The sequence below is a fragment of the Cetorhinus maximus genome, unplaced genomic scaffold, assembly GCF_964194155.1.
Source record: "Cetorhinus maximus unplaced genomic scaffold, sCetMax3.hap1.1 HAP1_SCAFFOLD_973, whole genome shotgun sequence".
In the NCBI taxonomy this organism is placed as follows: Eukaryota; Metazoa; Chordata; class Chondrichthyes; order Lamniformes; family Cetorhinidae; genus Cetorhinus; species Cetorhinus maximus.
This window is the reverse complement of record NW_027596915.1, coordinates 95,001-110,500: the sequence shown is the minus strand read 5'-3', so window position 1 is coordinate 110,500 and position 15,500 is coordinate 95,001. Positions and strand designations below refer to the sequence as shown.

At 54.0% G+C, this 15,500-nt stretch overlaps 1 protein-coding gene across 1 annotated transcript in view; it reads right to left on the bottom strand.

Annotated features, from left to right (window-relative positions):
* The window catches only part of LOC144675366 (calpain-2 catalytic subunit-like), a gene marked incomplete at its 3' end in the record, with an annotated part of 93,180 nt that overhangs the window by 18,269 nt on the left and 59,411 nt on the right, over nt 1–15,500 (bottom strand). The window lies entirely within an intron of this gene.

Sequence of the window (15,500 nt, the reverse complement as noted above, 5' to 3'; positions counted from 1 at the left end):
GGAGTTTAGAAGATTGAGAGGTGATCTTATTGAAACATAGAAGATCCTGAGGGGATTTGACAGGGTGGATGCAGAGAGGATGTTTCCCCTTGTGCAGGAGACCAGCACTCGGGGACACAGTTTAACAATAAGGGGTCTCCCAGTGACGATGGAGATGAGGAGGAATTTCGTCTCTCAGATGGACACGGGTCTGTGGAACTCTCTTCCCCACAGAATGATGGAGGCTGGGTCAATGAATAGTTTTAAGGCTGAGGTACATCGGTTCCTGATTGATAAGGGAGTCAAAGGTTATAGGGGGTGGATTTGAGGTCACATCACATCAGCCATGATCTAATTAAATGGCGGAGCAGTTTGAGGGGCTGAGTGGCCTCTCCTCCTAATTCATGTAAATCGCATGTTGATATATTGAGGCTGTGGCAGAGTCTGGGCTCATTTACAGACTGAGTGATGGAGAGACTGCAGTGAACACAGACACACAGACTGAGTGACGGAGAGGCTGCAGTGAACACAGACACACACACAGACTGAGTGACGGAGAGGCTGCAGTGAACACAGACACACAGACTGAGTGACAGAGAGGCTGCAGTGAACACAGACACACACACAGACTGAGTGACGGAGAGGCTGCAGTGAACACACACACACACACAGACTGAGTGACGGAGAGGCTGCAGTGAACACAGACACACACACAGACTGAGTGACGGAGAGGCTGCAGTGAACACAGACACACACACAGACTGAGTGACGGAGAGGCTGCAGTGAACACAGACACACAGACTGAGTGACGGAGAGGCTGCAGTGAACACAGACACACACACAGACTGAGTGACGGAGAGACTGAAGTGAACACAGACACACACACAGACTGAGTGACGGAGAGGCTGCAGTGAACACAGACACACACACAGACTGAGTGACGGAGAGGCTGCAGTGAACACAGACACACACACAGACTGAGTGACGGAGAGACTGAAGTGAACACAGACACACACACAGACTGAGTGACGGAGAGGCTGCAGTGAACACAGACACACACACAGACTGAGTGACGGAGAGGCTGCAGTGAACACAGACACACACACAGACTGAGTGACGGAGAGGCTGCAGTGAACACAGACACACACACAGACTGAGTGACGGAGAGGCTGCAGTGAACACAGACACACACACAGACTGAGTGACGGAGAGGCTGCAGTGAACACAGACACACACACAGACTGAGTGACGGAGAGGCTGCAGTGAACACAGACACACACACAGACTGAGTGACGGAGAGGCTGCAGTGAACACAGACACACAGACTGAGTGACGGAGAGACTGAAGTGAACACAGACACACACACAGACTGAGTGACGGAGAGGCTGCAGTGAACACAGACACACACACAGACTGAGTGACGGAGAGGCTGCAGTGAACACAGACACACACACAGACTGAGTGACGGAGAGGCTGCAGTGAACACAGACACACAGACTGAGTGACGGAGAGGCTGCAGTGAACACAGACACACACACAGACTGAGTGACGGAGAGGCTGCAGTGAACACAGACACACAGACTGAGTGACGGAGAGGCTGCAGTGAACACAGACACACACACAGACTGAGTGACGGAGAGGCTGCAGTGAACACAGACACACACACAGACTGAGTGACGGAGAGGCTGCAGTGAACACAGACACACACACAGACTGAGTGACGGAGAGGCTGCAGTGAACACAGACACACACACAGACTGAGTGACGGAGAGGCTGCAGTGAACACAGACACACACACAGACTGAGTGACGGAGAGACTGCAGTGAACACAGACACACACACAGACTGAGTGACGGAGAGGCTGCAGTGAACACAGACACACAGACTGAGTGACGGAGAGGCTGCAGTGAACACAGACACACACACAGACTGAGTGACGGAGAGGCTGCAGTGAACACAGACACACACACAGACTGAGTGACGGAGAGGCTGCAGTGAACACAGACACACACACAGACTGAGTGACGGAGAGGCTGCAGTGAACACAGACACACACACAGACTGAGTGACGGAGAGGCTGCAGTGAACACAGACACACACACAGACTGAGTGACGGAGAGGCTGCAGTGAACACAGACACACACACAGACTGAGTGACGGAGAGGCTGCAGTGAACACAGACACACAGACTGAGTGACGGAGAGGCTGCAGTGAACACAGACACACAGACTGAGTGACGGAGAGGCTGCAGTGAACACAGACACACACACAGACTGAGTGACGGAGAGGCTGCAGTGAACACAGACACACACACAGACTGAGTGACGGAGAGACTGCAGTGAACACAGACACACACACAGACTGAGTGACGGAGAGACTGCAGTGAACACAGACACACACACAGACTGAGTGACGGAGAGGCTGCAGTGAACACAGACACACACACAGACTGAGTGACGGAGAGGCTGCAGTGAACACAGACACACACACAGACTGAGTGACGGAGAGGCTGCAGTGAACACAGACACACACACAGACTGAGTGACGGAGAGACTGCAGTGAACACAGACACACACACAGACTGAGTGACGGAGAGGCTGCAGTGAACACAGACACACAGACTGAGTGACGGAGAGGCTGCAGTGAACACAGACACACACACAGACTGAGTGACGGAGAGGCTGCAGTGAACACAGACACACACACAGACTGAGTGACGGAGAGGCTGCAGTGAACACAGACACACACACAGACTGAGTGACGGAGAGACTGCAGTGAACACAGACACACAGACTGAGTGACGGAGAGGCTGCAGTGAACACAGACACACACACAGACTGAGTGACGGAGAGGCTGCAGTGAACACAGACACACAGACTGAGTGACGGAGAGGCTGCAGTGAACACAGACACACAGACTGAGTGACGGAGAGGCTGCAGTGAACACAGACACACAGACTGAGTGACGGAGAGACTGCAGTGAACACAGACACACACACAGACTGAGTGACGGAGAGGCTGCAGTGAACACAGACACACAGACTGAGTGACGGAGAGGCTGCAGTGAACACAGACACACAGACTGAGTGACAGAGAGGCTGCAGTGAACACAGACACACACACAGACTGAGTGACGGAGAGGCTGCAGTGAACACAGACACACACACAGACTGAGTGACGGAGAGGCTGCAGTGAACACAGACACACACACAGACTGAGTGACGGAGAGGCTGCAGTGAACACACACACACAGACTGAGTGACGGAGAGGCTGCAGTGAACACAGACACACACACAGACTGAGTGACGGAGAGGCTGCAGTGAACACAGACACACACACAGACTGAGTGACGGAGAGGCTGCAGTGAACACAGACACACACACAGACTGAGTGACGGAGAGGCTGCAGTGAACACAGACACACAGACTGAGTGACAGAGAGGCTGCAGTGAACACAGACACACACACAGACTGAGTGACGGAGAGGCTGCAGTGAACACAGACACACACACAGACTGAGTGACGGAGAGGCTGCAGTGAACACAGACACACACACGACTGAGTGACGGAGAGGCTGCAGTGAACACAGACACACACAAGACTGAGTGACGGAGAGGCTGCAGTGAACACAGACACACACACAGACTGAGTGACGGAGAGGCTGCAGTGAACACAGACACACACACAGACTGAGTGACGGAGAGGCTGCAGTGAACACAGACACACACACAGACTGAGTGACGGAGAGGCTGCAGTGAACACAGACACACACACAGACTGAGTGACGGAGAGGCTGCAGTGAACACAGACACACAGACTGAGTGACGGAGAGGCTGCAGTGAACACAGACACACACACAGACTGAGTGACGGAGAGGACTGCAGTGAACACAGACACACACACAGACTGAGTGACGGAGAGGCTGCAGTGAACACAGACACACACACAGACTGAGTGACGGAGAGACTGCAGTGAACACAGACACACAGACTGAGTGACGGAGAGGCTGCAGTGAACACAGACACACACACAGACTGAGTGACGGAGAGGCTGCAGTGAACACAGACACACACACAGACTGAGTGACGGAGAGACTGCAGTGAACACAGACACACAGACTGAGTGACGGAGAGGCTGCAGTGAACACAGACACACAGACTGAGTGACGGAGAGGCTGCAGAGACACACACACAGACTGAGTGACGGAGAGGCTGCAGTGAACACAGACACACACACAGACTGAGTGACGGAGAGACTGCAGTGAACACAGACACACACACAGACTGAGTGACGGAGAGGCTGCAGTGAACACAGACACACACACAGACTGAGTGACGGAGAGGCTGCAGTGAACACAGACACACACACAGACTGAGTGACGGAGAGGCTGCAGTGAACACAGACACACAGACTGAGTGACGGAGAGGCTGCAGTGAACACAGACACACACACAGACTGAGTGACAGAGAGGCTGCAGTGAACACAGACACACACACAGACTGAGTGACGGAGAGGCTGCAGTGAACACAGACACACACACAGACTGAGTGACGGAGAGGCTGCAGTGAACACAGACACACACACAGACTGAGTGACGGAGAGGCTGCAGTGAACACAGACACACACACAGACTGAGTGACGGAGAGGCTGCAGTGAACACAGACACACACACAGACTGAGTGACGGAGAGGCTGCAGTGAACACAGACACACAGACTGAGTGACGGAGAGGCTGCAGTGAACACAGACACACACACAGACTGAGTGACGGAGAGACTGCAGTGAACACAGACACACACACAGACTGAGTGACGGAGAGGCTGCAGTGAACACAGACACACAGACTGAGTGACGGAGAGACTGCAGTGAACACAGACACACACACAGACTGAGTGACGGAGAGACTGCAGTGAACACAGACACACAGACTGAGTGACGGAGAGGCTGCAGTGAACACAGACACACACACAGACTGAGTGACGGAGAGGCTGCAGTGAACACAGACACACAGACTGAGTGACGGAGAGGCTGCAGTGAACACAGACACACAGACTGAGTGACGGAGAGACTGCAGTGAACACAGACACACACACAGACTGAGTGACGGAGAGGCTGCAGTGAACACAGACACACACACAGACTGAGTGACGGAGAGGCTGCAGTGAACACAGACACACACACAGACTGAGTGACGGAGAGGCTGCAGTGAACACAGACACACACACAGACTGAGTGACGGAGAGGCTGCAGTGAACACAGACACACACACAGACTGAGTGACGGAGAGACTGCAGTGAACACAGACACACACACAGACTGAGTGACGGAGAGGCTGCAGTGAACACAGACACACACACAGACTGAGTGACGGAGAGGCTGCAGTGAACACAGACACACACACAGACTGAGTGACGGAGAGGCTGCAGTTAACACAGACACACACACAGACTGAGTGACGGAGAGGCTGCAGTGAACACAGACACACAGACTGAGTGACGGAGAGGCTGCAGTGAACACAGACACACACAGACTGAGTGACGGAGAGGCTGCAGTGAACACAGACACACACACAGACTGAGTGACGGAGAGGCTGCAGTGAACACAGACACACAGACTGAGTGACGGAGAGGCTGCAGTGAACACAGACACACACACAGACTGAGTGACGGAGAGGCTGCAGTGAACACACACACACAGACTGAGTGACGGAGAGGCTGCAGTGAACACAGACACACAGACTGAGTGACGGAGAGACTGCAGTGAACACAGACACACACACAGACTGAGTGACGGAGAGGCTGCAGTGAACACAGACACACAGACTGAGTGACGGAGAGGCTGCAGTGAACACAGACACACAGACTGAGTGACGGAGAGGCTGCAGTGAACACAGACACACACACAGACTGAGTGACGGAGAGGCTGCAGTGAACACAGACACACACACAGACTGAGTGACGGAGAGGCTGCAGTGAACACAGACACACACACAGACTGAGTGACGGAGAGGCTGCAGTGAACACAGACACACAGACTGAGTGACGGAGAGGCTGCAGTGAACACAGACACACACACAGACTGAGTGACGGAGAGGCTGCAGTGAACACAGACACACAGACTGAGTGACGGAGAGGCTGCAGTGAACACACACACACACAGACTGAGTGACGGAGAGGCTGCAGTGAACACAGACACACACACAGACTGAGTGACGGAGAGGCTGCAGTGAACACAGACACACACACAGACTGAGTGACGGAGAGGCTGCAGTGAACACAGACACACAGACTGAGTGACGGAGAGGCTGCAGTGAACACAGACACACACACAGACTGAGTGACGGAGAGGCTGCAGTGAACACAGACACACACACAGACTGAGTGACGGAGAGGCTGCAGTGAACACAGACACACAGACTGAGTGACGGAGAGGCTGCAGTGAACACAGACACACAGACTGAGTGACGGAGAGGCTGCAGTGAACACAGACACACAGACTGAGTGACGGAGAGGCTGCAGTGAACACAGACACACAGACTGAGTGACGGAGAGACTGCAGTGAACACAGACACACACACAGACTGAGTGACGGAGAGGCTGCAGTGAACACAGACACACAGACTGAGTGACGGAGAGGCTGCAGTGAACACAGACACACACACAGACTGAGTGACGGAGAGGCTGCAGTGAACACAGACACACAGACTGAGTGACGGAGAGGCTGCAGTGAACACAGACACACAGACTGAGTGACGGAGAGGCTGCAGTGAACACAGACACACACACAGACTGAGTGACGGAGAGGCTGGAGTGAACACAGACACACACACAGACTGAGTGACGGAGAGGCTGCAGTGAACACAGACACACACACAGACTGAGTGACGGAGAGGCTGCAGTGAACACAGACACACACACAGACTGAGTGACGGAGAGGCTGCAGTGAACACAGACACACAGACTGAGTGACGGAGAGGCTGCAGTGAACACAGACACACACACAGACTGAGTGACGGAGAGGCTGCAGTGAACACAGACACACACACAGACTGAGTGACGGAGAGGCTGCAGTGAACACAGACACACAGACTGAGTGACGGAGAGGCTGCAGTGAACACAGACACACACACAGACTGAGTGACGGAGAGACTGCAGTGAACACAGACACACAGACTGAGTGACGGAGAGACTGCAGTGAACACAGACACACACACAGACTGAGTGACGGAGAGACTGCAGTGAACACAGACACACAGACTGAGTGACGGAGAGGCTGCAGTGAACACAGACACACACACAGACTGAGTGACGGAGAGGCTGCAGTGAACACAGACACACAGACTGAGTGACGGAGAGGCTGCAGTGAACACAGACACACAGACTGAGTGACGGAGAGACTGCAGTGAACACAGACACACACACAGACTGAGTGACGGAGAGGCTGCAGTGAACACAGACACACACACAGACTGAGTGACGGAGAGGCTGCAGTGAACACAGACACACACACAGACTGAGTGACGGAGAGGCTGCAGTGAACACAGACACACAGACTGAGTGACGGAGAGGCTGCAGTGAACACAGACACACAGACTGAGTGACGGAGAGACTGCAGTGAACACAGACACACACACAGACTGAGTGACGGAGAGGCTGCAGTGAACACAGACACACACACAGACTGAGTGACGGAGAGGCTGCAGTGAACACAGACACACACACAGACTGAGTGACGGAGAGGCTGCAGTGAACACAGACACACACACAGACTGAGTGACGGAGAGGCTGCAGTGAACACAGACACACACACAGACTGAGTGACGGAGAGGACTGCAGTGAACACAGACACACACACAGACTGAGTGACGGAGAGGCTGCAGTGAACACAGACACACACACAGACTGAGTGACGGAGAGGCTGCAGTGAACACAGACACACACACAGACTGAGTGACGGAGAGGCTGCAGTGAACACAGACACACACACAGACTGAGTGACGGAGAGGCTGCAGTGAACACAGACACACACACAGACTGAGTGACGGAGAGGCTGCAGTGAACACAGACACACACACAGACTGAGTGACGGAGAGGCTGCAGTGAACACAGACACACACACAGACTGAGTGACGGAGAGGCTGCAGTGAACACAGACACACAGACTGAGTGACGGAGAGGCTGCAGTGAACACAGACACACACACAGACTGAGTGACGGAGAGACTGCAGTGAACACAGACACACACACAGACTGAGTGACGGAGAGGCTGCAGTGAACACAGACACACACACAGACTGAGTGACGGAGAGACTGCAGTGAACACAGACACACACACAGACTGAGTGACGGAGAGACTGCAGTGAACACAGACACACACACAGACTGAGTGACGGAGAGGCTGCAGTGAACACAGACACACACACAGACTGAGTGACGGAGAGGCTGCAGTGAACACAGACACACAGACTGAGTGACGGAGAGGCTGCAGTGAACACAGACACACAGACTGAGTGACGGAGAGGCTGCAGTGAACACACACACACAGACTGAGTGACGGAGAGGCTGCAGTGAACACAGACACACAGACTGAGTGACGGAGAGGCTGCAGTGAACACAGACACACAGACTGAGTGACGGAGAGGCTGCAGTGAACACAGACACACACACAGACTGAGTGACGGAGAGGCTGCAGTGAACACAGACACACAGACTGAGTGACGGAGAGACTGCAGTGAACACAGACACACAGACAGACTGAGTGACGGAGAGGCTGCAGTGAACACAGACACACAGACTGAGTGACGGAGAGGCTGCAGTGAACACAGACACACACACAGACTGAGTGACGGAGAGGCTGCAGTGAACACACACACACAGACTGAGTGACGGAGAGGCTGCAGTGAACACAGACACACACACAGACTGAGTGACGGAGAGACTGCAGTGAACACAGACACACAGACTGAGTGACGGAGAGGCTGCAGTGAACACAGACACACACACAGACTGAGTGACGGAGAGGCTGCAGTGAACACAGACACACAGACTGAGTGACGGAGAGGCTGCAGTGAACACAGACACACACACAGACTGAGTGACGGAGAGGCTGCAGTGAACACAGACACACACACAGACTGAGTGACGGAGAGGCTGCAGTGAACACAGACACACACACAGACTGAGTGACAGAGAGGCTGCAGTGAACACAGACACACAGACTGAGTGACGGAGAGGCTGCAGTGAACACAGACACACACACAGACTGAGTGACGGAGAGGCTGCAGTGAACACAGACACACACACAGACTGAGTGACGGAGAGACTGCAGTGAACACACACACACAGACTGAGTGACGGAGAGGCTGCAGTGAACACAGACACACAGACTGAGTGACGGAGAGGCTGCAGTGAACACAGACACACAGACTGAGTGACGGAGAGGCTGCAGTGAACACAGACACACACACAGACTGAGTGACAGAGAGGCTGCAGTGAACACAGACACACACACAGACTGAGTGACGGAGAGGCTGCAGTGAACACAGACACACACACAGACTGAGTGACGGAGAGGCTGCAGTGAACACAGACACACACACAGACTGAGTGACGGAGAGACTGAAGTGAACACAGACACACACACAGACTGAGTGACGGAGAGGCTGCAGTGAACACAGACACACACACAGACTGAGTGACGGAGAGGCTGCAGTGAACACAGACACACACAGACTGAGTGACGGAGAGGCTGCAGTGAACACAGACACACACACAGACTGAGTGACGGAGAGGCTGCAGTGAACACAGACACACACACAGACTGAGTGACGGAGAGGCTGCAGTGAACACAGACACACACACAGACTGAGTGACGGAGAGGCTGCAGTGAACACAGACACACACACAGACTGAGTGACGGAGAGGCTGCAGTGAACACAGACACACACACAGACTGAGTGACGGAGAGGCTGCAGTGAACACAGACACACACAGACTGAGTGACGGAGAGGCTGCAGTGAACACAGACACACACACAGACTGAGTGACGGAGAGACTGCAGTGAACACAGACACACACACAGACTGAGTGACGGAGAGGCTGCAGTGAACACAGACACACACACAGACTGAGTGACGGAGAGGCTGCAGTGAACACAGACACACACACAGACTGAGTGACGGAGAGACTGCAGTGAACACAGACACACAGACTGAGTGACGGAGAGGCTGCAGTGAACACAGACACACACACAGACTGAGTGACGGAGAGGCTGCAGTGAACACAGACACACAGACTGAGTGACGGAGAGGCTGCAGTGAACACAGACACACAGACTGAGTGACGGAGAGGCTGCAGTGAACACAGACACACACACAGACTGAGTGACGGAGAGGCTGCAGTGAACACAGACACACACACAGACTGAGTGACGGAGAGACTGCAGTGAACACAGACACACAGACTGAGTGACGGAGAGGCTGCAGTGAACACAGACACACACACAGACTGAGTGACGGAGAGGCTGCAGTGAACACAGACACACAGACTGAGTGACGGAGAGGCTGCAGTGAACACAGACACACACACAGACTGAGTGACGGAGAGGCTGCAGTGAACACAGACACACACACAGACTGAGTGACGGAGAGGCTGCAGTGAACACAGACACACAGACTGAGTGACGGAGAGACTGCAGTGAACACAGACACACACACAGACTGAGTGACGGAGAGACTGCAGTGAACACAGACACACAGACTGAGTGACGGAGAGGCTGCAGTGAACACAGACACACACACAGACTGAGTGACGGAGAGGCTGCAGTGAACACAGACACACACACAGACTGAGTGACGGAGAGGCTGCAGTGAACACAGACACACAGACTGAGTGACGGAGAGGCTGCAGTGAACACAGACACACACACAGACTGAGTGACGGAGAGGCTGCAGTGAACACAGACACACACACAGACTGAGTGACGGAGAGGCTGCAGTGAACACAGACACACAGACTGAGTGACGGAGAGACTGCAGTGAACACACACACACAGACTGAGTGACGGAGAGGCTGCAGTGAACACAGACACACACACAGACTGAGTGACGGAGAGGCTGCAGTGAACACAGACACACACACAGACTGAGTGACGGAGAGGCTGCAGTGAACACAGACACACAGACTGAGTGACGGAGAGGCTGCAGTGAACACAGACACACACACAGACTGAGTGACGGAGAGGCTGCAGTGAACACAGACACACACACAGACTGAGTGACGGAGAGGCTGCAGTGAACACAGACACACAGACTGAGTGACGGAGAGGCTGCAGTGAACACAGACACACACACAGACTGAGTGACGGAGAGGCTGCAGTGAACACAGACACACACACAGACTGAGTGACGGAGAGGCTGCAGTGAACACAGACACACAGACTGAGTGACGGAGAGGCTGCAGTGAACACAGACACACAGACTGAGTGACGGAGAGGCTGCAGTGAACACAGACACACACACAGACTGAGTGACGGAGAGGCTGCAGTGAACACAGACACACAGACAGACTGAGTGACGGAGAGGCTGCAGTGAACACAGACACACAGACTGAGTGACGGAGAGGCTGCAGTGAACACAGACACACACACAGACTGAGTGACGGAGAGGCTGCAGTGAACACAGACACACACACAGACTGAGTGACGGAGAGGCTGCAGTGAACACAGACACACAGACTGAGTGACGGAGAGACTGCAGTGAACACAGACACACACACAGACTGAGTGACGGAGAGGCTGCAGTGAACACAGACACACAGACTGAGTGACGGAGAGGCTGCAGTGAACACAGACACACAGACTGAGTGACGGAGAGGCTGCAGTGAACACACACACACAGACTGAGTGACGGAGAGGCTGCAGTGAACACAGACACACACACAGACTGAGTGACGGAGAGGCTGCAGTGAACACAGACACACACACAGACTGAGTGACGGAGAGACTGCAGTGAACACAGACACACACACAGACTGAGTGACGGAGAGGCTGCAGTGAACACAGACACACACACAGACTGAGTGACGGAGAGGCTGCAGTGAACACAGACACACACACAGACTGAGTGACGGAGAGGCTGCAGTGAACACAGACACACAGACTGAGTGACGGAGAGACTGCAGTGAACACAGACACACAGACTGAGTGACGGAGAGACTGCAGTGAACACAGACACACACACAGACTGAGTGACGGAGAGACTGCAGTGAACACAGACACACACACAGACTGAGTGACGGAGAGGCTGCAGTGAACACAGACACACAGACTGAGTGACGGAGAGACTGCAGTGAACACAGACACACACACAGACTGAGTGACGGAGAGACTGCAGTGAACACAGACACACACACAGACTGAGTGACGGAGAGGCTGCAGTGAACACAGACACACAAGACTGAGTGACGGAGAGGCTGCAGTGAACACAGACACACACACAGACTGAGTGACGGAGAGGCTGCAGTGAACACAGACACACACACAGACTGAGTGACGGAGAGACTGCAGTGAACACAGACACACACAGACTGAGTGACGGAGAGGCTGCAGTGAACACAGACACACACACAGACTGAGTGACGGAGAGGCTGCAGTGAACACAGACACACAGACTGAGTGACGGAGAGGCTGCAGTGAACACAGACACACACACAGACTGAGTGACGGAGAGACTGCAGTGAACACAGACACACACACAGACTGAGTGACGGAGAGGCTGCAGTGAACACACACACACACAGACTGAGTGACGGAGAGGCTGCAGTGAACACAGACACACAGACTGAGTGACGGAGAGGCTGCAGTGAACACAGACACACACACAGACTGAGTGACGGAGAGGCTGCAGTGAACACAGACACACACACAGACTGAGTGACGGAGAGGCTGCAGTGAACACAGACACACACACAGACTGAGTGACGGAGAGGCTGCAGTGAACACAGACACACACACAGACTGAGTGACGGAGAGGCTGCAGTGAACACAGACACACACACAGACTGAGTGACGGAGAGACTGCAGTGAACACAGACACACACACAGACTGAGTGACGGAGAGGCTGCAGTGAACACAGACACACAGACTGAGTGACGGAGAGGCTGCAGTGAACACAGACACACACACAGACTGAGTGACGGAGAGGCTGCAGTGAACACAGACACACACACAGACTGAGTGACGGAGAGACTGCAGTGAACACAGACACACAGACTGAGTGACGGAGAGGCTGCAGTGAACACAGACACACACACAGACTGAGTGACGGAGAGGCTGCAGTGAACACAGACACACAGACTGAGTGACGGAGAGGCTGCAGTGAACACAGACACACACACAGACTGAGTGACGGAGAGACTGCAGTGAACACAGACACACACACAGACTGAGTGACGGAGAGGCTGCAGTGAACACAGACACACAGACTGAGTGACGGAGAGGCTGCAGTGAACACAGACACACACACAGACTGAGTGACGGAGAGGCTGCAGTGAACACACACACACACACAGACTGAGTGACGGAGAGGCTGCAGTGAACACAGACACACACACAGACTGAGTGACGGAGAGTCTGCAGTGAACACAGACACACACACAGACTGAGTGACGGAGAGGCTGCAGTGAACACAGACACACAGACTGAGTGACGGAGAGGCTGCAGTGAACACAGACACACAGACTGAGTGACGGAGAGGCTGCAGTGAACACAGACACACAGACTGAGTGACGGAGAGGCTGCAGTGAACACAGACACACACACAGACTGAGTGACGGAGAGGCTGCAGTGAACACAGACACACACACAGACTGAGTGACGGAGAGGCTGCAGTGAACACAGACACACAGACTGAGTGACAGAGAGGCTGCAGTGAACACAGACACACAGACTGAGTGACGGAGAGGCTGCAGTGAACACAGACACACACACAGACTGAGTGACGGAGAGGCTGCAGTGAACACAGACACACACACAGACTGAGTGACGGAGAGGCTGCAGTGAACACAGACACACAGACTGAGTGACGGAGAGACTGCAGTGAACACAGACACACAGACTGAGTGACGGAGAGGCTGCAGTGAACACAGACACACACACAGACTGAGTGACGGAGAGGCTGCAGTGAACACAGACACACACACAGACTGAGTGACGGAGAGGCTGCAGTGAACACAGACACACACACAGACTGAGTGACGGAGAGGCTGCAGTGAACACAGACACACACACAGACTGAGTGACGGAGAGGCTGCAGTGAACACAGACACACACACAGACTGAGTGACGGAGAGGCTGCAGTGAACACAGACACACACACAGACTGAGTGACGGAGAGGCTGCAGTGAACACAGACACACACACAGACTGAGTGACGGAGAGGCTGCAGTGAACACAGACACACAGACTGAGTGACGGAGAGGCTGCAGTGAACACAGACACACACACAGACTGAGTGACGGAGAGGCTGCAGTGAACACAGACACACACACAGACTGAGTGACGGAGAGGCTGCAGTGAACACAGACACACAGACTGAGTGACGGAGAGGCTGCAGTGAACACAGACACACACACAGACTGAGTGACGGAGAGACTGCAGTGAACACAGACACACACACAGACTGAGTGACGGAGAGACTGCAGTGAACACAGACACACACACAGACTGAGTGACGGAGAGACTGCAGTGAACACACACACACACAGACTGAGTGACGGAGAGGCTGCAGTGAACACAGACACACACACAGACTGAGTGACGGAGAGGCTGCAGTGAACACAGACACACACACAGACTGAGTGACGGAGAGGCTGCAGTGAACACAGACACACACACAGACTGAGTGACGGAGAGACTGCAGTGAACACAGACACACACACAGACTGAGTGACGGAGAGGCTGCAGTGAACACAGACACACACACAGACTGAGTGACGGAGAGACTGCAGTGAACACAGACACACAGACTGAGTGACGGAGAGGCTGCAGTGAACACAGACACACAGACTGAGTGACGGAGAGGCTGCAGTGAACACAGACACACAGACTGAGTGACGGAGAGGCTGCAGTGAACACAGACACACAGACTGAGTGACGGAGAGGCTGCAGTGAACACAGACACACACACAGACTGAGTGACGGAGAGGCTGCAGTGAACACAGACACACACACAGACTGAGTGACGGAGAGGCTGCAGTGAACACAGACACACAGACTGAGTGACGGAGAGACTGCAGTGAACACAGACACACAGACTGAGTGACGGAGAGGCTGCAGTGAACACAGACACACAGACTGAGTGACGGAGAGGCTGCAGTGAACACAGACACACAGACTGAGTGACGGAGAGGCTGCAGTGAACACAGACACACACACAGACTGAGTGACGGAGAGGCTGCAGTGAACACAGACACACACACAGACTGAGTGACGGAGAGGCTGCAGTGAACACAGACACACACACAGA